A 23,813-nucleotide genomic window follows, 5' to 3' on the forward strand; every position below is an offset into this window, starting at 1 on the left:
TGTTGTTGTAAGCATGTGCAGCAGTTTGTCCAAGTTGTGTGCGGTGCGGTAGTGTTGTTGTGAGGCTGCTGGGGTCTAATGGAGACACAGGTTTATTGTCACTGAAACAATTTGGCTGTGTGTGCAGTGAACTGCCTGCTGCTGGTGATATAGTGGAGCCAGCGCCTAGTCAAGGCTGACATATACCATCCAGTGATGACAGGAGACGGCGAACACACATGCACACACACACACACACACACATACACACACACACACACACACACACACACTCCTAGGAATCAACACGCAGCCACTCAATAGCACTATCACAACCACTGAGTATGAGGATATGCTCTCTTTCTCTCTCTCTCTCTCTCTCTCTCTCTCTCTCTCTCTTTCTCTCTCTCTTTCTCTCTCTCACACGTTCTCTCTTTCTCATACACACTTGGAAACACACACAAACACTGTCTTCTCACATTTTTTCTCTGTTATAGTCCCTCCCTCTGTTCCATACACACGCATAAACACAAACGCATATGCACACAGAGCTGTTTATATTTAATCACTAACATACACTTCCTTTATGCATGTGCACAGTCGATCCACACGTGTGGTCGATTAGTCGTCTCTCTTTGCAGTTTACTCCTGCACTTGATACACACACACACACACACACACACACACACACACACAGCAAGAGACACACACTGGCCTGTAAAGTGTTCAGCAGATCAATCCAAGTCATAACGTCACCAGTTCCATCCCAGGCAATGGAAAATTCCATATATAAAATATCACAATGAAAACCATCACAGTTATGCTTATAACACAACCCAGCACATCTGACAATGGCCTGACCAGATCTTAGAGTTAGCTGGCCTCTCTAAAGACCACCAGATCATAGCTGAACAGTATATTATTGCCAACATATATTAAGGGCTTTTGTTTATTTTTTAATATGTATGTATGCATACTATGTTTGGCATTCCATATTTATAAGGGTGTCCCAGGCTTCTCTGTGTCTCTGTGTCTCTGAAGTTTCCCAGCAGGGAGACTGTGAGAGGCATGAGCAGGAGCGTCCCCATGGGTCTTGTACGAGAGGAGATGGATAAGAGGAATCAGACTCAGCTGGCCTGGAGCTCAGGGCCAGACACGTCACCTCGAGGTTGCCAGTTTAATCCTCCCCCTTAAAGAGCACTGCTGTGGGACTGATACTGATGCATGTCGTGTGTCCTTACCCGCGCCATGGATCTCTCAGAGTGGACAAGCAGTCACACATGTTGCCTCTGTCAAACTGTCACAGAGAAATACATTTTTAATGAATTAATACAATTTAGGATTTTTACAGATTCAGTGACGTTATATTCTTGTAATAAATGGCTATTTAAAAATATTTAAAAGCTAGATGTTTTTTGCGCAAACAGTATTTGGCCTGGTCACAAAGGCCATGTAAAATAGCACATAAATATCAATAGCATAGAGATCTGGGAATGATATGATTGTGTGATTGGCACTTAAAATCAATCTATGTGTGTTGTGGGATTGCTTTGGCTCTAATGGTTTCCCTTCTCCATTCAGACGCGGCCGGGGCAAAGTTCTGATGTGTGAAATCACCCGCAGGCTCGTGCTGGGTGTTCCTTCCATGTCGTCGGCCTCAAAGTTGGATTAAAGAGGAAGTAAGTAAGTGTGCATATACAGAAAAAATGAGCGACTTCCAAGAAGTATTAGTTCTTTTTTTTTTAATTTTAGCAAGATGAGGAACCCGGAATTTAAATGAAAGAATCGGTTTTCATCCAGCTAATAGTAATCCATAATCCAGCCAACGTGTCTTAACCACAATGTGGTTGGTCTGATTAACTTTAATGCTTTCCCTCTCCAATTTATTGAAATGTTGGAATGAGCACATTCCGTTTGGAACCAAAGACTGCTTCTCTTTCTGGGGCAGGGGGGAAGGAGAGATAGACTTGGAGAAAGAGAGGGAGAGAAAGAGAGAGGGAGTCAGTGGAGTGATGGAACAAGAGCTATAAAGAGAGAAAAAGATGTTAAAGAGGAACAAGAGACAGAAGAGGGGGATGATTGCTCAGACAGAGGGAAAGCAAAAAGAAATATTTACCCTCGAACTACAGGGGGTATAATGGTCCATCTGAGATGTGTTTTAAGGGCAGTGTGGGAGGTTTCATTTTTCCCCCCTCTGATCTAGAAATGGCACAATAAGAGAAAAAGGAACTGGTCGGGGCAAATAATTAAACGCGGCAAAAGGATAGTGGTTTCATTTTCAGACACACTTCAAATGAATTTCCGTAATGATCCCAAAACCTTGAAAAGGCAAATCCAATCAAACAATATCTAGTGGGCTTCATTTTCTGTGCTCGGGAACGACCCCCTTTTGTCAAAGGGCGAGTTGGGAAGACTGCGGGTCGCGACAGTCATACCAATGAAGGGGACAATTTGGTCTAGTTAAAGCTATTATCCTGTGAGTGTGAGCACGTAGACACACTATAGCTTTAACACTTTTCAGGCTTTGATATGAGTCATTGTAAATGATGCCGCCGAAGGTCAATTGCAGAGTTCAAAATGGCCGCTGGAGGAGGAGAGGAGAGAAAATTATGTTCTGTTTTCTCCACCCCCACCACACCACCCTCATCGTCCCCTTCCAACAGACACACACACACACACACACACACACACACACACACACTCACTCACCACCCCCTTTACTCAGACACACATTGCAGCGTTTACTTCAAAACAGCCTCTGTCAGAGCTTGTCGTTTTGAGTGGCATGTCCAAGTAATATCTTGTCTTTTTTTCCCCCTCTCTCTCTTTTTTTCCCTCCTTTTTCCTTTTCTTGGAGGAGCATGATGCCGGCCCATTGTTTTTACTCCCTTTACCTTTAACCATTTGAGGGGTAATCATGCGTGATGACTGGAATAAGGCACGAGTGGATGAGCAGCAATGCTCCACTGACCTTTTGATTCTCATTATTGGACATCCAAAATACTGCAAAAAACCCTCCCAATATCCCTCTAAATCTTTGGGGAATCTTCAGGCAGATGCGTTCACTGACCGTAATGTTCTCGTTGTGAGCATCTGTGTGTGTGTGTATGTGTGTATGCGCGTCTATGTATTATGCGGATGTGCGTGGTGTTGTTCTCCGCTAAGTGTTCCAGAGACAGTGAGCAGGCTGTTTATGTGTGTGAGTGTGTGTTGCTGTAGGTGGGGTTGTACTGGGAGGGGGGGGTTGTAGAACCGCGCTCAGTAGCCGGTGTTGAGCAGTGGTAATGCTGTCACAGGGGGGCAGTCTGGTGCATTTGGCCTTTGGGCCTGCAGGTGTGGAGTCCCCCTCTCTTTAGCGCTCAGCGGCCGCTCCGATCCGTGCTGAAGGCCCATTACCGGAATCATCTGGAGACCGTCTCTTCAGGAGCCTGCCTCCGAGACTCACACTCCACGGCACAGCACAACACAGCAATACAAAAGAGCCCTCTACAGCTAAGAGTTATGTTCACCATACACACACACACACACACACACACACACACACACACACATAGGAAATGTGCCAAACAAGCATTACTCTAATCACTACTTTGAAATAGGGAGGCTATTTTTATAAAGTGCATTGTGCACTGCATGCAGATCCAGGGAAGGGGTGAAAAAAATGAATGTGTTGAAGTGGATACATTGTAAAGCAGCATTAAGTATTTTAGGTATGTATGCGGGCCGCCTGGCGAACGGAGCACCCCCGTGGGGGGGAGGGAATGGTCTCTTCCACAATTAATGTGGCGCACCTGTGATGCTCGATAAAGAGCGCTGCACTGTGCACAGGTGTGGAACATTAATTCTGGGGGTGTTCCTTGAAAAGACAGCCCCCCCTCCCCCCCCCTCCTCCTCCCCACTCCCCTCTACCACTAGCCCCGCACCCAACACCACCTTCCCACCCCCCAGGTAAGAAAAAAAGCAAGAGGAGAAAAAAAACTGAAGGGAAAAAATAGCCCCTCACCGCTGCTGTTCATTCAGAGTGATCTGTGTGCAAAAGTATGCAAATGAATATGCAGCATGCTAATCAATCCTGTCCTTCACACAGATTGAAGGGGAAGGCAGAAAGCTGCTGGAGCACACGAGACGAGAGGAGAGAGGAGAGGAGAGGAGAGGAGAGGAGAGGAGAGGAGAGGAGAGGAGAGGAGAGAGGAGAGGAGAGGAGAGGAGAGGAGAGGAGAGGAGAGGAGAGGAGAGAGGAGAGGAGAGGAGAGGAGAGGAGAGGAGAGGAGAGGAGAGGAGAGGAGAGGAGAGGAGAGGAGAGGAGAGAGGAGAGGAGAGGAGAGGAGAGGAGAGGAGAGGAGAGGAGAGGAGAGGAGAGGAGAGGAGAGGAGAGGAGAGGGGAGAGGAGAGAGGAGAGAGGAGAGGAGAGGAGAGGAGAGAGGAGAGGAGAGAGGAAAGCCCACACAGGAGAAAGTGGGACACAGGGAAGTTAGCATGGCGACGCACCGTCACCGTGTGTCTGATGCGTTTAGGTGAGCCCTGACACCGCGCCGGGTGGAGAGGACCTAAGTGTGTGTGCGTGCGTGTGCGTGTGCGTGTGTGTGTGTGTGTGTGTGTGTGTGTGTGTGAGAGAGAGAAAGAGAGAGGGAGGGAGGGAGCTGGAAAGAGTGAGACAAACTATCAGTAACAGGTTGAGAAACACATTAGTGCTGCTGGAAACCTTTGAACAGATTGACAGACTCTGCTGTCAGTGTATTGACGTGTACACAGTCACCGGCGGCACTGTGTTTGCCATGTTGTCCCTTCAATCAGGAGGAGTCAGTCGCACCGCCCTCTCAGATACATCAGGAGTGGCACGCGCAATTGGGGAGATGAGAGACCTAAACCAGGAAGGGGATCATGGAGGTATTATATAGACCTGGAGGGAGGAAGTACTGACCCCATTCATTTCAATGGCCCATGCTAGGCTAGCTACTTCAGACAAAAATATACTTAAATTGATTGGCACTATCTTTAAAAATGCTGTCTGACATGTGCTCAATTCCAGCCACATTTTCACATGCTGAAAATTAGGTGCCACATTACAGATGGCCACAAATGATTTTGTCCATGTGGATTGGCTGATCCTCCCAGCATGAAAACTGCCAATCTGCATAGACATCATACTTTTGTGTCCACCAGCAATGTGGCACATAATTGTTTTTTTTTTTTTTTGGTCAGAGGTGGTCAGAGAAATTTGTAAAGATAGTGGTGGCCAACTTGGATGCTAACTGGCTGGAGCTGACCCTCTGGGCATCCCCTCTATTGAGAGATCCGGGATTAAAGAGTATATATAGACGTGTGTGTCTGTGGTATCACCTTACAGGTGACAGATGGGCAGCCCAGGTGAAACAGTGACACTGGGGCTTAAGCCCTACATCAGCACCGTCTACATTTTATCAAATAATCAGAGTATCGAGCTGAGCAGAGTGCCTACCCACTGGAGTATTGACTGAAAGGTGTGAGTGGGTAATAAATTAGTCTCTCTCTCTCACACATTGCGTGTGTGTGTGTGTGTGTGTGTGTGTGTGTGTGTGTGTGTCAGCAAGAGGGAAAGAAAAGGAGAGAGACATGGATGGGTGCTGTAGAGATCTCAAATGACACACAACAAACCACAACCTGCCTTAGTGCATCTCAAGCTCTCTGCATGCAATATTATGAATGCAAATATAACACTATACTGATTAATAATTAAACCATTACGGTCATGAATCAATAACTTCCGCACATTTTTTCCTTTTCTTTTTTGCATTTGTAAATTGCAGTGAATAAACAAGTATTTAGAATTACCAAGTCAAATTTAGCAAGAAAACCATACTATTTATCTGTAAAATATGTAGCATGAACATTAAAAATGCTGTTTCAAAAAGTATTTTTTGTCTTTTGGCAAAAGTAGTTCAGTTTCCTCCAGCTCTTGTCTGCAAATGTTTTTTTTGCAGACAAACATCAAGCGTAATTATTTCACCCCTTTTCCGCATCTCTCCTGTAGAAGTGATACAAATTGATATGATTATCTATAAGGAAGAACAGTTGTGTGGTCCGTTGCGTGTCTGTTATCAGTTGTGAAACTTTCCTTTGCCAGCAGTTGGTTGTGTAATGTGTGCTGCATAATCTATTTGCACTGGGTGTGTAAAGACAGTGTGTTTCGCTGCTTGTTAGTTGTGTATCTGTGGCATTTCCAGTCTTAGAGATAAGTCTTGTAATCAGTTGTGTGTCTGACGTTGCTGTGTTTTTGATGGGTTTACATGCGGATCCCCCAACCATTCCTCCCTCTCTCTCTCTCTCCCAACCCCCTCTCTCTCTCTTACACACACACACACACACACACACACACACACACACACACACACACACACAAACACACACACACACACACACACACATTCACTCGTGTTGCCACTGCAGTAAGTGTAGCGAGTGAGGACAAGGATAAAAGCATAAACAAATCTCTGATAAGAAATATGACATGGGTATCAGCATGCAAAATAAGCTGAAACCGGAGAGCAGGCAGCGCCAGATTAATGATAAATTATGAGGACCAGCCTTGTTTATAGCAGTCATTTTCTCTCCGCGCACCTGCTCGTCTCCTCCTGGCCCAGCGCTGCCAGCCTTTTTCCCCTCCATCTCCCTTGTCTTTCTTCCCTCCTTTCTGCCTTCCCTCCTTCCATCGCTCTGCTCCCTTTTAAAAGCCTCTGCTGCCATTTCACAGAGACATCATAATATATGTGTATTCCTTTTTTGTGATGTTAAATAGGAACGGAGAAAGTTGATTTGAAATGGATCGAAATGCTTGATTGTGCCTGGTCACCATGTCTGACCAAAATGTGTTTGTATTTCTAAAGTGTGTGTGAGAGAGAGAGAGAGAGAGAGAGAGAGAGAGAGAGAAATTCACAGTTGCAATAACAGACCACTGAACATCACTGAAATGCTTCATTTTAATATTAATTACGTATAGCTCCACACAACAGGAAAATAATACGACAGTCACTTTGGCCTGGAGTACTGTATTAAATGCAAAGTGGGGCTAAGGGCTACAGCAGTCAATATGAAGAGCTGAAGTCAAAACCCCCACACCTCATTACAGCAATTGTGAATGTTAATTCTAGTGGGTTTATTAGTTGGAATTAGGGGGGAAAAGAGAAAGTCTGCATTTTTATTGTTCATTACATGGGGGTTGGCCGTACCTGGTGACTCAGTCACTCTGTGGTTCAGGAGCTGAGAGTGGGAGCTGCTTCTTGCTGAGTGGCTATTGTCTGATTTATAATTATATTTTTATTATAACCAAGCTGCAGGCCTCCTACTCTGTACAAAGCAATTTCCAGTAAAGAGCGCTATGAGGGGAAAGTGTTTACATACAAAATTGTAAGAATACACCAACAGCGTTCGGTGTTAATAAGGTATAATCACTCACCTAATTTAATCTGGTTGCTATGGAAAACAAATGCCACTTGAGGTCTAACAGTACGAAGGAGAATGCTGAAGAATAGGTGAGCTCTGGGCTTCAGCAGGGAGCATCCTAGGCATCTCACTTCCCTTTGCCCATTTATTGTAGGCACCTGTCTTTACTGTGCCTTTGTGTGTGTGTGTGTGTGTGTGTGTGTGTGTGTGTGTGTGTGTGTGTGTGTGTGTGTGTTTTGTGTGTGTGTGTGTGTGTGTGCGCGCATCATGTGTGTGCATGCGTATATATGTGTGCTTAGCAGTCAGCACGGGCTGTGCTCCTCAGAAAGCTGAAAATTGAGCGGGAATTGGCCTAATTGTACGGAATGATTGATGCCAGTGGTAACCACATTTAAAAAAGTACACACGCATACACACACACTCACACGACATGCACTTCCTGTTTGCCATGCATACCATTCTGAGAATGAATTTAGCCGTCTGAAGACAAGAGCCGGTGCTTTTAAGTGTCTGTGAGGGGGCAGGGCAGCTGCCTAGCAGGCTAGCTATGTCTCTTTAAATAGTAACTGTAGGATGCAGCGGCCCATGTCAATAACGAGCTCTCTCCCTTCCTCCATCTCTCCCTCCCTCCATCTCTCCCTCTCTCCCTCCCTTCATCTCTCCATCTCTCCCTCCCTCCTCATCTGCTGCTGTGTGGCATCTTCTGATTGTCAGGTGCAGCAATGAGGAGACTGACATCCATCTCTGTGCCTGGCCCCTTTGTACACACACACACACAGACACACACAGACATACACACACAGACACCCACACATACACTTACCCTTGGGAGTGAGATGGCATATGTGCACTCATGCCAAGTAGACAGGTGTAAATCTGAAACAAAGGCATTATCATGTGAATCTTTTTGTTTGTATCTGAGTGTTGACATCCTGTAAACAACTATGACAGCAGAGAAGCAGAATAGATGCAAAAATGTTGAGATTAAATTTAGCTTAATACTAAATCTACCCATTGATTCATTATGGTGTGTATTTAAGTGAAGACTGAAACTTAAGGCTTAAATTAGCCAGGGCTATGTGCCCAGGCTTGTCATGCTGGACAGCCATGTAATTTAGTTTTGGGTGGATAGTGTGCTTAGATAATTCTACAGCAGTTGCTTCAACAACAGATGTTGGAAGTCCTGGACAGGTGTGGATTGAGGTCTACATATCCTTCTCTTTGGTATTGCCCGGGGACTGAAAACAGAATGATTTTCATTTCAGTGGTGGAAAGTAAGTAAGCAGTTAGCCTATATAATATTAGATCTTCAAAAATGTCTGATAGCCTAACTTCAGGCACAGAAAATGTCCTTGCTCTAAGCCCTGTAATAGCCTAACCTATGTGTGGTGCTACTAACTGCATGACACTAAGCCTAGATATTTTCCTAGTGTCTCTGGTAGCCTATGTTACTGAAACATTGTGTGAAATAATTTAGGCTACATACTTAAATAGACAGTTAGATGGTGTTGGATATGAAAATCAACTCATTATAGGCCTAGCCTATTATACACGGAGACACTGATTCATAAAATCTGACTAAATACATCCTGTAAGGAGTCTGGGGAACATTGTGTGGTCAGGTGACCTATGGACTTTTGAATAATATTCAAAGAAAAGTTCATCGGAACGATAAACACCGTTATTAATCGGTTATCTAAAATTGAAAATAGCTTTTTAACTCCAGAACAAGTGAAAATGGTTTTGTTCCCGTATTCTGTTACGTTCATCCAAAATGTTTGTTTATTTCCGTTCATTTTCGTTCTTTGAACCGTTTCCAATCCCTATGCAAGATGTTTGTGTCGCAATATCTTCTTATGAAACAAATACAAAACAAAACCATGTACCCTTATGGATGTAGTATTAGTATTAGCCCATGTGTCATTTTTTATACTTATCCTTTAATCCTTAAGATGCAATATCCAGTTTAACAAAAAAAACATTAACTGAATCTTTTTAGACTTGCAATGATGAGGAAATGGTGAGGAGATCATATGCTTCCCATATTCCTGTGCAATGACTTCCTCATGCATTGTTTCACGCGTTCTCACCCCATGGCATCCTTTCTGTCTGAGATGTAAACACAGCAGTGGTCAGTGAGTGGCATGAAGCTCAAAGCCTATTCAAATCAACCCTGCTGTGTGCCTTTGGACAGACATGGCTCTCTTTAAGACAGACCTTCACCACGTCTCTAACATGATGGCGGTTTGTCTTCTCCTTCCTCCAGACTGATGCATATCAATATCCACACCAGTGTCTGCATGCCGTCTACTGTGGATGCAATACTGTAGCCATTTTCACATTTTCATAATTACTATTTCCAGGAGAGTCATCTGGGTCTTCTATAAGGAAATGTAAGTGACAGGCATTTAAAATAGCTTTTAAATCATGCTGGGAAGCAGGGGCCCCTTTCAGAAATAATTGTGTCAAACTGCTTTTCACCTTTTGCCAATCAATATGCACACTTATTCATAAACTGACGAGTATCCATCAAAAGGCAGGGCTGCTTTTTAATATACATGCTTGCATTTTAATGGGCTACTTTAGCAACAATGCAACTGACAACAATATGAGCCCATGTAATATCCCACAAAATGATGATCCAGAATCTTTGGCGAGCAAGCGTGCTCGGATGAGTTGGCCCCTCTTTTTTCTGCCTCTCTTCCTCTTTGACACACACACGTCACACGCAGACACACACACACACACACACACAAACAAACAAACAAACAAACAAACAAACACACACACAAATACAAACACAAGAACATACACAAACACTGACGGATAGAAAGAGGAAGATACCAACCTCTCAGTTTCCTCTTAAGTGATGGCCTAAGCTGGTGTAATAATTGTTGCTTTGTTACGCGGTTTGTAAACAATTTCCAACTGGATTTCATGCATGCTTTCATACCAATTCACTCTCCCCCTTCTCCTTTGTTTTGAATGTAAAATCTCACAAAATCAGTAAGGTTCACTCCTTTAGAACAATTAGGCATCTAAACAGCAATATGAAGATGAAGTCTATTCATTTCCTTTTTGATTACAATTACAGCCACGTGTGTGGGGCTTTGGGGTTGATATATTAAATAATGCATCATTTCATAATTATATAGAATATATAGATTTAAATAAAAAAAAAGGATATCAGGCAAAGTGGTGCCTTTAATTAGATGAGTGTGTAGAATATCTCCAGGGTATGATAAAACAATGTTAAATATCTCTCAATGGATGTAAAATATGTTAAAACAGATAATGAAGCACAAATAGGTTCTCATTTTGCCATGGCTGCTATTTGTTGAAACATCCCCCTATGTATTTGTGAAATTTCATAACCTGAAAATGGGAACTGGGGAGAATATGTTTAAATGCTAAGTATGACTCACAATGTGTGGCCTATTCAACGGCATACATTATCACGGTCTTAAGATATTTCTCTTCATTTGGTTTAATGGTCAATCTGATAACGGCAGAATTTGTATGAAGTCAGAGAATATGCATGCATGGCATTGCTTGTATTGATGAGAGAAATGGTGTGTATTTTACTGTGAGTGTGGAGCACAATGGAACACAGACCCACACAGACACACAATGCCCCCCTTTCACTCATGTACAGTCAACCTTGGAAGAAGCAGACGTGTTAATAAAAACGGAGAGGGTCATCAGCTTAATATCCATGCCAAGACGAGCTAAGAGCAAAGATTATTCAGCCCCGTTTAAAAGCACTTGGCAGACAGGAAAAAAAGGAAAAGCATCTCCCAACAACAGCAATAACGAAGGAATTAAAAATGCTCCAAAACACATGCCTTTGCCAAGCAAACAATGCCTGCAGTCTTTTTGAAAATTACAGCGGCTAATTTGAAATGAAACACAAACAGTCGTGTGTTTGTTTCAAACCGCCATTATGACGCTCTGCAGAGATCTGCCCTACTGTATGCTATATATAAAGTATGTAAATGCTAGCTGCGGCAGTCAAATACATCAATGAAAGTTGACAGCTGAATTATTACCGTAGCTGGTCTTTTGTTTTAACCCAAGAATGGAGCATTTTTAAAACTCACAATGGCTTTAATCAAATTCTCAAGGTTGCTCAGTTTAGCATTGTATTAGTTTAATAGTTTCTGGTTCGCCGTTGACGTTAATGACACATTCCTATGTAAATATAATGTGCCTCTGAAAAGCCATCAAAACATTTTAAGGTCCAATGAATGCGGTTTCATTTTCTGTGTGGGTTTTTCCCCCTTTCCTTTTTTCACAGAGAAATCTCTTTTTATTTAGCAATCTTTGCCACACTTTCAGAAATAATAAAAAGCGTGGATTGATTAATGAAGAGTTTAAAAGAGTGATGCAAAGCGTTTTCACAAATAACTTGGGAGAGAGAGAGACGGCAGGCTGGTGAATGGGGATATACTTTTTCTCTCTCCATCATTCTCTCTCCTTTCCTCCTTTCTCTCCTTTTCTCTCTCTCTCTTTCTCACTCACTCCCTCTCATTGACACGGAATGTCTGCCCCCTCCCTTGTTTCCATCACATGTATGGTTTTAGAGGCCTTTGGCAAAGATTCATCACCCACTATTGAGAGATAATAAAACGGCACATTTTCTCACTTTTCAAAGACTGATGAAACCATTTAGAGTAATATAGTTGAATACATTAAAGTCTCTATCATTTTGGTGGGACTCTGTAACATGTCGCTATCTAAAATGAAAAAAAGGAGTGTATGTGAGGAGATCTTTCCTCATATCTTTAGCATTGATGATATGCCGCCCGATGAAATATTAATAGCTTATTCCACTGTTTTTGGGTGTCTTTGCAAGTCATCACCCCCTCACCCCACCCCACACCCCACACCTCACCCCACCCCACCCCACCCTTGGCCCCCCACAATAGACACTGGGCCGCATACACCTTTAGCATTACTTCCCCCTTCTTTGTTTTCCGGATCATTTGGAATGTTGACCATGCATGTAAATGAATAGCACACACACTAGGCGATGAGGCTGTGACTCACGGGTTAACTTTAACCTGCGGAGTGCCATAGTTTTTAAGTGATGGAGAAGACTTAACATTGTAACTCTGCTCATGAACCTTCTGAAATATATTGGTAATGGGTAATATGTAAGTACACGCACACTTTCTGTGTCAATCAGGCATGGGTAGTTCACCTTGTTATGGTGTGCCGTAAGGTAATGGAGAAAGTCTTCCTCAGTGTGCAAAAGAGAGAGGGAGAGGAGAATGGAGCGAAAAAATCTTTAACCAAGTCAATGAGGCATCTCTTTATTTATCTTAAAGAAAATGAAGATGTTTGTTGGGACAATAGCGCTCAATTCATGCAGACAGCATTTAATCTTCACCTATGCAAAATATCAATTATGGTGTACAATGGGGAAAATGTGCCTGTGTCTGTCTGCTTTCATTGTGATGTTTTTGTTGTTGTTTTTTTGTGTGTGTGCGTGTGTGTGTGCGTGTGTGTGTGTGCGTGTGTGTGTGTGTGTGTGTGTGTGTGTGTGTGTGTGTGTGTTGCTCTATGTGAGGTGTGGAGGTGAGGAAAGAAAGGGAAAGGAGAGGGGAAGAGCCTTTAAATCAGTCAGGTTTGCGTGTGATGTGCACGGGCCATTGTGCCATGTTTGGCTCCCTTCTAATGTCTTTCTTTTTTTTTCTGTCTGCGGCCCAAAGAACTTCCTGTCGCCTGTGTTTTCATCTTGCATTCCTGCTTTAATTTACTGTGCACGGAAACTCCGCTCTCAAATCAAAATGATGGCTGAGGGTCGAACACATTCAGCAAGCAGTCATTTATTCAGATGAGATACATTATTGATTTATTTTATTAGTTTCCTGATGTATGACGGCCATGCCTGGAGAGAAGGCGAGAGAAACCTGCATTGTAACGTCAAAACTCCTTTCTCTAAAAATCACAGCGAGCTGCAAAAGGGGTGTCTGACACAATTTCTGTAGTTATAACTAGATAATGAAGTAGATTTGACTGTACAATGGCTAAATAGTGAAGTTTTGGATGGGTTGCACCCCAGAGTCGAGCACTCCCAGACTGGCCTTGAGAGGAACATGGCGTACATCAGGCTCCTGGCCCGAGCAGAATTAAAAGTCACATCCATCAGCTGTCAGGAGCAGAACTCAATCCACTCTCTCCCTGCAGAGCCATCTAGAAGTATGTGGGTGCATTTTTTTGCCCTTGCATTGTCTCCTCCTGTTGTGTTGCGAGGCGTCACAGTCTCTTGCTCAGGGAACAATCTGATTTGCCAGAATGGAGGGGAACAAATAAAAAAATACAATAAGATGAATTCCGCCGTTTTAATTTACAATGCAAAGTATAAAAATAAACACTGAGGACTCAATTTACTGTGGTTTTCAGGCGGAACACCTAATCCTTCCTCTCCCCCCTCCACACCCCCATCTCTCCATCACCCACCCCCACCCTTCGCGTTGCGCTTGGGGACTGGGATTTTCCACTGGGAGGCTGTGGCCCCTTCTTGGGAGAGATAGGTGGGCAGAATGGAGGGCCATTTTCCGCTGCGCACATCGCCCTCAGGCCCCGAGGAGCCCAGCGACAGATCCACTGCAGCACACAGCAGCCCCGCACTAATCGCCCAAACAAGCAGGGAAAGCGCGCCGGCGCTCGGAGCTGTGGAGAAACAAGCAACTTAAGATGCACGGAAAAAGACAAAAACAAAGAAGAGAGTTTGTTAGACACGGATTGGGGTGTAGAGAAAGAACTTAAAGAACAAAGAAGGACATGAATAGGTGAGAAGCAAACTGGGACGATGTCTCCTCTCTGCCTCTAAGCCATTTACAGCGTTTAACCCTTTTATCCCGGGCCCAATCCACACACACAAACACACACACACACACACACACTCTGCACGTGTCCACTGGAAAATGTATGTCTTCACCCGACACAACTCTTAGGGCTGACTAGAGTGAAGGAATGAAGCAGTTTTATCACACACATTCTAACTTGGCCATGTAATCTGAATATGTGTCACAAATCTAATATATACCCCGTATAATTGTACCCCCCTCTCTCTGTTTGTCCCTCCTATATTAAAGTAAGAAGCTTGACTTTGAGTCATAATGTTGAATCCTGGCAACATGCTGCAGCTTTCATCACAACAAAAGTTGAAAGGAATTTGAGATATTTATTAACAAAAGAACAGGGAATAAATGAACTGATATTTAAAAACCAAGAGACCAAAGGGCCTATTCATCTGTCTATTATTGTTTTTGTCCTCGCCGTATCACCAGACGGTTCTTCCACCTGCTGTTCTGGTAAAATATTTGCTTTGCTATTAGATACTGCTGGTATGACGGGCCATCAACAAGGCCTGGTGGCATCCATGAATATTTTGCATTTGCTAGCTGCTTACAGCCTGTCCGCCACAATGCTGGGGATTTCAAAGTTGACATTTAAAAAACAAACACAAAGCTCAATTGGGTGGCATATTTGCCCATTGTTCTTTTAAAGATAAAACTTCTCTTCTTGTGGAAGTTAAGTCTTGCCGGATTGCCTTTGTGTGCCTGGGCCTGTGTGTCCTTGTGTGTATGTGTGTGCATGTGTGTGCCCACAAAGCTGCATTCTCTCACACACACACACACACTGTGGACCTCGGTCCAACTCGTTGTGGTGGCCGGTGGCCATGAGTGGAACTCCGGCGGCGTGTGGACGTAACACATACAGGCAGACGACGCCCTTATCTGACAGGACCGCATGGTGGGCTCCGGATTTGCATCTAGATCTGCATAAGTGAACTTCAGCGTGGCCCAGTGGTGGGGGTGGGGGTGGGTGGAGGCGGCTGGGGCCAAGCCTGGGAGATGGGGTGGGGGGGTGGGGGGTAGATGTGGACCGAGGGATGTCTGGCACGGAGGCTGGCTCACCAGTGGCACTATTAGAGGGACGGGTTTCTGTCCGCCTTCACTCGTTTATTGGCCCCTTTTTGTCTCCCCTTTCTTTCGCTGCCACTCTGTCTCTTTGGTCGTGTGGACAAAAGTGTGCAATGGCAATATGTTGCCGTCTTGGACGAGGACATTTTTGGTGGTCTGTCGCGTGGACGACACTTCAAAATGCTGAACCATCACACTGGTGGAGAAGGCTAAGTGGCCCTGTTTTTTTGAAGTCTTTCTTTGAAATAAGCAAGGCAATCCCCTTGGCCCAGGGATCATATTCTATTTACGTTCCCCTTGCCAACGACAGAGGCGACGCTGGCCAAATTCACAAAAGAAGATCCACATTGGAAAATCCGGCTAATCCCTGATTGAAAGTTCATGCGTTGGCTTCGATGTATAAGCTCTGGCAGATTTTCCCAGGAAAGAGAAATAAAAAAAAGAGCAACACAACAAACTAGGGATCTTTTTTGGTGAAAGGAAGCCACCCTTCGAGGCACAGATAGCTAATGTCAGGAGCAGACTGCATGTCCGTTTTTTCAAGTGTCTTTTTTCATGCTAAACGATGGAGCTCTATTTTCCTCTGCCACTAAAAATGACAGCAGAGGGGTGACGGACCCCCAGTCTCCACCAGGAGCGTTTGAGAAGCGAGTGACCTAAAGCAACCTAATGGGATCTTTGATCTCTCATGTCTGTCTTGCCTGCCTACCTGTGGCACATGGTGGTGGCGGCTAGCTGTTAGCCTCACTATTGTCCATATCTCTCTCTCCATTACACTGGCGTCCTCCAGACCCCGCACTCCCCCCTCTGTGTTCTTCATAGACTGATGGTCATGGCAGGAGTCGCAGTCTTCACAGATGGCACTTCTGCCTGTCCTCTGAGGGTTGGGGGATGGGGGACTAAACAAGCTTAAACTTTTATTTTCCTTCTTTTTGCTTCCAGAGGAGATTTAAAAAAAAAATAGCAGAAAGTTTGGCCGTCAACTTTGAGTGGCTGGCATGGTTTTATCTCGGCCTACATGAGAGGCCTGTCTGGGGTCCTCTGCGCTTCTCCAGAGGGATATGGGGTGTTGCGGCATTCTGCGCTCTTGCATCAATAAGGCCATCGGTGAAACACACAGATACCCACAGCTTTAGGGAGTCTTACTGTGCAGCTGGCTACTGCGGCAAATTAGCCACTCCAAGGAAGAGTTACATGGGTGGGATTTGATAAGGAACATCCAGCCTTCTCCCTCCTAACTCGCCGGTTTTGTGTTGCGGAAAGGCAGTCGCTTGGTTAGATGGATAAGGAGCTCTTTTAGTCGGAGTGGTTTCTACTGATGGATTCTGTCTGGCACGCGGACGCGCTAAGCAGCTTCGCAGAAAAAGTTAAGCGTGGGCTCTGATAGTGTTTGCTTGTCAAGACCTCGGCGGCTCCGCCATTCTTCTTCCTCGCGCGGGGAAGACTTCGGCGGATGTGAAATTCAGACTAGAAGCCGTCCACCCACAGCTTATGCAGTTACACAGCTCCCCCATGGATGCGGGGATAAATGACCTGCCCCAGCCTAACAATAACGGCAGACAGGGCCAGAGTGTGTTAGAGAGTTATGGGTAGGAGAGATAAATAGATAGGTGGGGAAAGTGAGCTTGAGCGAGAGGGAGGGAGAGAGAGTGGCAGAGCATTGATATTAATACCCACTTCTCTGCTGCTCTGTGGCTGACCCAGTAATAATGCTGTATTACACTCTTTCTCCTGGCGGTGCACTGGCGTTCAGCGCTCACTGAATGGCACTCTCCTGTGCTCCATTGTACTTAGCGCCATTCCACTACACCAACGCCGTCATCAAACATGGCCTTCGCCTGGAGCGGGTCAGGCAGTCCACTTGACCCCTGTCGATTCAACACCTGATACTGCTGTCGTGTATGTGTGTGTGTTTTCTCTCTTTCTCTCTCTCTTTCTCTCTCTCTTTCTAGTTCTCAACCCTTCTCCTCGTGAACAACAGATTTACAGTGAGACACACAACACTCAGCCTGGCCATCACTGCCGCAAGCCACAGGTGGACCACGCTAGAAAACTGGATTTTTTATTGAGGTTGGTTGCAGATCAATGAAGGTGCTTTTAAGATGCATCAGCACAGTGTATATTATCAAGTCCAGATCCATCAGGTTCAAATGTGATGGTCTCCTCTAGAGCAACTCGCATTGCACATGACTGTTGGTATGGTTTTTATTTGATCATTTAAAAAAGCATTTTCCTAAAAAAAAAAAAAAAAAATGAACACTGCTTCATGAGTGATCGGCTTTTGTGGAGTGCAGTTCCATTATATTTTGTAATATATATAGTGAGTTAGAGTGGATTCATTATAGATTTACTGTTGTGTATGCGTTCTGGGAGAAGGCTATATGGGAATTACACTCACCTTCACCCCTGACTCTTACTGGATATTAATGTGAGAATTGTAATTATATAGAGATTATTACAATTTTAAACATGATTGCTGTATTTAATACACTTTAAAAGTTGTATGTGTCTGTGCATGGCATATTTTTATAACGTCATAATTAAGCTTAGGGGGGGGATTTATCGTTATTGTACTTGAAGCATAACCTAATTCTCATTTTCATAAAAAACATCTGTGAAATAGTCTACGTTAAACTCATTTAATGGTCATCTCATGTGTTTCTCTCCTTTATCCTTAGCTGTCGTGTTCAAGTGCCAACGCTGTGCTAAATGCCCAGGAATTCATGCCACCTTTTAGAAAAGCCTTTGAACGGCTTGGAAATTATTTTACTCTGTGACTTTGTCACTAGAATCAATTGCGAACACATCGACATCGGCTGCAAATTGGGTGCCGGCGATAAGGCACGACATCCTTTCTCTCTCTCTAACGAAGAGCAGTCAAGCATGAGGTGTCCCAGGGTAAATAATAGAGCCATCTTCTCATTTCTCTCGTTTTTTCTCTCTCTAACCCATTCTCTTATTCCTCTCTGTTTACAGCTCGCTCTTGGCCACTCTATCTCTCTGCTTTATTGTGCCTCATACACTATCTCACCTTAACTGTGTTTGGGTAAATCTTCAAGCAAATGCTCTAGTGTGTGTGTGTGTGTGTGTGTGGAGGGGAGGGGGGGGTTGTGTGTGTTGAGTGTGTTGAGGGTAAAAAAAAAAGTTTTTTTGGGTTACAGTGAAGGCATGTGAGTATACAGCACACCCGTGTAAAGAACAATGCGCTGGTGCAGGCAGGGAGTCAGGCGGCAGGCAGGCAGACGGGCAGGCAGGCAGCCCCTTGCTGGCTGGGCTTGGAGGTATTTTGCAGGTGCTGTAGAAAAGGACCCTTCTGCAGCAGTGTGTCTTGGATGTATCCTGACAAAGCCTCCTCTTTGGGTGCCAGATGGACCCATGCATTCCCCATACTCTTGTGCAGCTAAGACCTAGGCTTTTCTCTCCCTTTTTTTCGCCACAAAAGAAAAGCGCTTTGGCTGAAAGAAAACCACAGCTGAATTTTATGGTGCCGCTTCTTTTGCCAAGCTGATTTTAGCAATTCAAAGAACGAAGCGCATGGAAATGCTGCTTCGGCCGCGTGGTCGATACGCTTTTGATGCAAGTTTGAATTGGCAGATACGTCTGCCACACTAATATTTCCCCACTCAGTGGGAAATCTTGATCAAATCCAGAACCACACAGCAATGATAAAGCGCAGAGTGGTGTTGGAGCCGATCTTGCTGAATCTAATTCCTATAAGGCCTGCGTTGGGTGGCAGGAGTGGCACCAAGGAGGTGATCATGCTGTGCTCTGAATTATCATAAATACATGCTTACACAGAGTGATTAACACACACACAAACACATACACACACACACAAAAAAACACACCTTCTGTAGATTCTCAGCTGCCTTTTTTCATAGAAAACAAGTGCCACACATACGTAAATAATTAAATATGTAAGCCTTTTATGCATTCGCATCCATCATTTGCACATGAAATTGTTGAAATTGCAGCAGGGCACATTGGAGAAAGCCTGGCTCTGGGCTTTCCGCTGTAATCGAAGGTGTCCAGTGTAATGGCTCTCTGGTTGCATCTGATTGTCTGAAGTAAGCCAAATGAGTGTCTGGTGATCTGTATCCCACTGCCAAAATGCTGAGGGAAGCACTGATGGCACAAATGAAAAGACATACCAGTCAAGTAAGCTGCGCTTTCACATCCAAAACTTTGCAGAGGACACCCACCACATTATTCATTGGAAGGATGTGCTGCTACATGAATGTTGCCATACAACATGGACTCTGTTTGCATAATAGTATATTTGCATAACATAGTATACATATACAATTTCAATTCTTATCATTGAAATGCATATATGTACTACATATATATTCATGTATATGCAGCATATACTTTGATTTATATACTTGTAGTTAAATGACACAAAACAGATAAAGAAACTACTTCACAAATTTGCTAGAAGTTTTCATTTTGAGTGGCCTTGTGATTTCCCTAAGTAGATGTGAAGTTCTCTCAAGATGCTGCCGCTCACCTCAGACCTGGTGTGATTCGGTCAGCGTGATGAGAAATATTGCTTGTTTTGAAGACGGAGGGTGAATACTGATCGAGCTAAATGTTTGAGCTGGACTGCGTGCACATCGGTCATCCAGCTGCCACATTCATCATGGATAATCTACTTTAGCCAGTTCAACTGCCATGTGTGATCTGACAGCACTGGTCACATGATCAGAGGTCACTAGGCATTCTGGGTAATGTAAGGAACACAGTAAGGAACACTGTAAGTACGGCCCTATGGCATATTTAAATAGCTTGCTTTTCCCTGCTCCTTGTCTTGCCAGCACATGGGGGAAAAGAGACTATTCTTTAGCTTGAACTTCTGCACAAAGAAAACTTTGTATTATTCTGAATAGATAATTCAGGGACTGTGTGACTCGGGCATAAAAGACAGCTTAAATCACACCATAAAAACTCTCTCATTAATATTACAGGGACCATTCTTTGACTTAATTTCATTTCATTTCTCCATTTGAGCAGAGTCAAACGTCGCCAGAGTAAGGAATTATAAGGTGTGCAAATCACATTTTAAGGTTCAGTGTACAGAGGACTGTTAAATTGTGTTAACCCTTTACCTCGTATGATTTGTCAAATATTGAACTTTCAGACCTGTTCTTCCTTTCTTTCACTTTCTTTCACTTGTAGCCTGGAAGACGTGCTGTTTCACAAGTCTTCTCCTCTACACATATCATTCTCTGTTGCATGTGGCATTCCTTGTTTAATACAATTTACATGAAATGACTGAATCCGACTTCAACCCTTGAGGAAATGATAGCTATCAGGGAGATTGGGTGAGGTGTGATACTCCTGCACATGAGTTTTATTGCAATACCTTTAAAATCACTGAACTGATTCCTTTGCCAGTGATAAACTGCAAAAATAAAATACTTCCATTTTGCCATGGTATTAAAAAAAAAACCCATGTGCTAGTGTCTCAAAGTTTAGTCATCAGAGCCTAGAAATGACTGTGAATAAAGTGGAGGAGGCAGGGCAGGGAAATGCCATCAGTTTCTATGGTGTCATTGTTGCTATTTTTCTGCACTGTTCAACTAGACTTGAAGTTCTAGTGGATGGCAGTTTATTATGCTTCGATGTGACTAATGTACGAGTGAGAATATTTAAACACAGGAGAAAGAGAAAGCAGAAAGAGCAATCATTTCTCAGGGAGTGGGAAGGTTTTGGTCATGGCCATGCAGATAGGCAGAGACAGGGAGAGCAGAGAGAGATGGAGAGGGCTAAATGACCTGTGTTCACTGCCGTCTAATTGTTTATAAACTGAACCTAATGGTTTGAGAGCTTTAGCAGTACCTGGTGCGCAGGGCAGCCTATGTTTTTTTTTTTCTACCTGTTTTTGATGAGGGAGGCAAACTGCCACAGTTAACAAATGTAAAAACATCAGGTTTATTTATACAGGTTTGTGTGTGTGTGTGTGTGTGTATCTGTCCTAGAGAGGGTGTCTGAGGGTGTGTGTGCACAAAAATTAATCAAAGCGGGGGCGATGATGAACAGTTTCTGTAGAATTCTGTCAAAGGTTAAGAGCTAGTTATTTTTAAGAATGACATGAATCTCAGAGAGACAGTGATTGCCTAAATGACCACTGTAATTACCAATTACTTCTTGAAGCAGAGAATATATTCACGGCATGTAGCCCGCTAAATACAGACAGGCATTAGCCCATTTACGTACTAATGCACATAATTTAGATCCTGAAAAGGGCAGATGGGAACACAATGGAAGATATAATAGATACCGCCTAATATCATTCCAAAAAGAATATTGGATTCATTGGAGATGAATATTACTTTGTGTCAGATTGTTTTTCCATAAAACAGTCAAAATATATTTCATCTTTCTCCTCTCCTTTTGTTAGTCACACAAACACTGTGATCCCTTAGCAGGGGGCTGTGGTGTGTGTGTGTGTGTGAGTGTGTGTGTGTGTGTGTGTGTGTGTGTGTGTGTGTGAGAGAGAAAGTCCTTTTTGTGAAAAGTTGATGCATGCAACTTAAAACTGGTGGTGCTAAAAACAAAAATAAGCTTGAATTCCTCCCGCACTCATCTAAACATAAATACTGGATTCGGGGAGCCATTTGGTGTCAGCCAATTGTGGGCCTGACGGAGGGAACTTAAGAGACAAGAAGTGTAGTGAGGAAAAGTTGATGACAGGCCTGACTGGCGAAAGGATATTTACTAAATTAGACATAAACTGCAAAGCTCTGCATCTTCACTTGTGAGTGCTCATGAATAAGTTAAGGCAAAGCAACAAAAGCAGAGAACACAAACATAAAATGGTGCAAAGAGAGACAAGGCAGCAAATAGTGGGAGCGGCGCGGGGGGTGGGGGGGCAGTTATGGTTCTGGGATAGGCTAATGAGTTTCCTCTCTATGCTTCCACTTCATGCGTGTCTTCCCTCCCTCCCTCCCTCTCTCCCTCTCCTCTTACTTCACAGCTCCAGCTACCTTACTTAACTCTCCATGTCCACCACTATTGTGTGGCTTTGCCCTTTCATATTCTCTCTGGCCCTTTCTCTCTCTTTGTCTAACCCTCTCTCTCTCTCTACCACATGTCATGCTCCCTCTCTCCCTCTGTGTCACCTCCAGTGCGGGTCTTGTGAGTCTCTCCCTGGAAGGATAATAGGGACACATATTTGTGCTGGATGTAATCTGCACTCCCCTCCATCTGATAAATACTTTGAGTGGAAGCTGATTATTGTAGTTGGCTGCCACTTTCAAAGGCAAGGGCCATGGAGGGAGAGGGTGGGAGGTGGTGTGTGATGGTGGTGGGTGGGTGGGGGCATGTGTGTTGCGAATCCAAACTTTGAACGAGTGACATCATTACACACCACCCCCCCCCCCCCTCCCTCCACCCCTTTGCAAAGTCATGTCCGCATCGGCTGTGTCCCGTTTGAAAGGGATTAGCCTATTCCACGTGGAGTTTGCTTTAGCGAGCGTTGGCACAACACAGAGAGAGCAAATCCACAGGGGCCACAGATTCACATTGTAATGGTAGTAATAGCTTGTGAAAAAATGGCGTGGGGTGCAAAATAAAAAAGAGCGAGGCAGAGAGAACTTATCCGTCGAGAAGCCACTCCACTTCTCACACCCTTCCTCTGTGTACCAATTATAGCGTGGTGTAGGGCTGAAATAAAATAGGATATTTTTAAGAAGCAGAGACTTAAAGTTCTCTTTGCTTTTGGTGTGGTGTGTGTGTGTGTGTGTTTTTTTGTATCATTGTGTGTGTGTGTGTGTGTGTGTGTGTGTGTGTGTGTGTGTGTGTGTGTGTGTTTTTGTATCATTGTGTGTGTGTGTGTGTGTGTGTGTGTGTTTTTGTATCATTGTGTGTGTGTGTGTGTGTGTGTGTGTGTTTTTGTATCATTGTGTGTGTGTGTGTGTGTGTGTGTGTGTGTGTGTGTGTGTGTGTAAGTATGCGAATGTGTGTACTGTTTATTTCCTTTGAATGTGCCTGTCATCTTCTGCCAAAGCAGTTTAGCGCCATTGTCACTCCTTACTTTGCCACTGGCTCCTCTGTGACATCTTTTTCTTAAAACAATACCTGCTGTTTTACAATGGCAGCTTTTTTGGGGGGAGCTTTACGTCTGCAGAAGTTTTTTTTTTTTCTCCCCCACTGGGCTTTTTCATGTGATGTTGGCAGGTTTTTTTAAATGCTTAATACTGTAGTGAAATGAGGTGCCTAAGAACTAATCCTCACTGGGGAGAATATTTTGCCTCTTGGCAGGACCATGGTTTGGTAAAGGTCAAAGCCCAGCTCAGACGTACAGTCAAACTTGTCGAGGTCAAGCTGTAAAAACAAACTGGGCCAGTGAAGGATCAGATCTTCAGTCAGATCTTTAGCGGAGAAATAAATAATATTCAAATCAAATTATATATATATATATATATATATATATATATATATATATATATATATATTGAAATGTGTCTTTTTCCGGTG

At 43.9% G+C, this 23,813-nt stretch overlaps 1 long non-coding RNA gene across 1 annotated transcript in view; it reads left to right on the forward strand.

Moving 5' to 3' along the window:
• LOC121682379 overlaps positions 1-4,120 on the forward strand; it is a 73,141-nt gene extending 69,021 nt beyond the window's left edge. Inside the window, exons 5-7 of the long non-coding RNA XR_006022544.1 lie at positions 1,021-1,147; positions 1,561-1,658; positions 4,067-4,120. This is a non-coding gene — a long non-coding RNA (uncharacterized LOC121682379). The remainder of the gene's footprint in view (positions 1-1,020; positions 1,148-1,560; positions 1,659-4,066) is intronic.
• Positions 4,121-23,813: the final 19,693 nt, after the last annotated feature.

Source organism: Alosa sapidissima, chromosome 14 (assembly GCF_018492685.1).
Source record: "Alosa sapidissima isolate fAloSap1 chromosome 14, fAloSap1.pri, whole genome shotgun sequence".
Classification (NCBI taxonomy): domain Eukaryota; kingdom Metazoa; phylum Chordata; class Actinopteri; order Clupeiformes; family Clupeidae; genus Alosa; species Alosa sapidissima.